This window comes from Sciurus carolinensis, chromosome 9, assembly GCF_902686445.1.
Source record: "Sciurus carolinensis chromosome 9, mSciCar1.2, whole genome shotgun sequence".
Classification (NCBI taxonomy): domain Eukaryota; kingdom Metazoa; phylum Chordata; class Mammalia; order Rodentia; family Sciuridae; genus Sciurus; species Sciurus carolinensis.
The window spans coordinates 98546492-98547688 of record NC_062221.1 but is presented as its reverse complement, the minus strand read 5'-3'; the positions used below and the strand labels follow the sequence as shown (position 1 = coordinate 98547688).

The 1197-nt window shown below is 32.6% G+C and overlaps 1 pseudogene; it reads left to right on the top strand.

Annotated features, from left to right (window-relative positions):
• The first annotated feature begins 201 nt into the window (after nucleotides 1-201).
• On the top strand, nucleotides 202-873 carry LOC124993523 (MOB-like protein phocein; annotated as a pseudogene).
• The last annotated feature ends 324 nt before the right edge of the window (nucleotides 874-1197 follow it).

Below are 1197 nucleotides of genomic sequence, written 5' to 3'. Positions count from 1 at the left end.
GATGTTTCTACCCATAAAAGTGCAGGTGTTTTTTCACTAGAGTCATGGAGATGATAGAATATACATGACTAGAAAGGCTTACAGTGGCAACAAAAAGCTTTAAAAATTGTTATGGGGATCTTGGGAAAGCTAACATTTGCCCTTGATTTTTAGCACTAAATTTGCAAAGGATTTTTAAAAGAAAGAAATTACTCTGGCACTATGGTTATGGCAGAGGGGATGGCAGTGCTGAGGAGGAACAGACTGGACACCAAAGGCACAGGATTTCTATAATTGGCCTGATGAGTCGTTTGATGAAATGGACAGTACACTTGCTGTTCAGCAGTATATTCAACAGAACATAAGGGCAGATTACTCCAATATTGACAAAATTCTTGAAACTCCTGAAGGTCAAGATGAAGGTGTGTGGAAGTATAAACATTTAGGGCAATTCTGCCTTGAACTAAATGGACTTGCTGTCAAACTTCAGAGCAAATGCCATCCAGATACTTGTACTCAAATGACAGCAACTGAACAATGGACTTTTCTTTGTGCAGCTCATAAAACTCCAAGAGTGTCCTGCTAGAGACTAAACTAGACACAAATTGATGGTGCTGCATATCTTCTGAATAGCAATAAATATTTTCCCAGCAGAGTTAGCATAAAAGAATCATCTGTAGTAAAACTAGAATCATTATGCCCTAGAATTTACAGAATATTTTCACATGCTTATTTTCATCACCAGCAAATATTTGATGAATATGAAAATGAAACATTTTTATGTCATTGATTTACTAAATGATGAAATATAATTTGATGTCAAAGGATAAACTGATTGTACCAATTTTAGAAGAGGAAGTTCAGAATTCAGTTTCTGAGGAAAGTGAAGCATGAAAGGAATTATATAGAAAAATGTACCCATCACGTAGTTAATGTCAATTATGTACTGTATATATATATATATATATATATATATATATATATATAAATAATTTTAAACACATCAATCATGTATCCACATTATAGCTTCTTTGTTTAGTATAGGTTTTTGTATACTCTGTGTTGCCTTTTAAAATGGGAAGTAGTTTTTAAGTTATTGATGAGCTGTATATTAACCCATGTGGCACTCATGGTTTTTAAATAAGATTAGTATCATCTCTTTATAATGCTTGTTAATAAAAGAATTTACAGTTTGGTAAAATTATTGTTAAACAATCA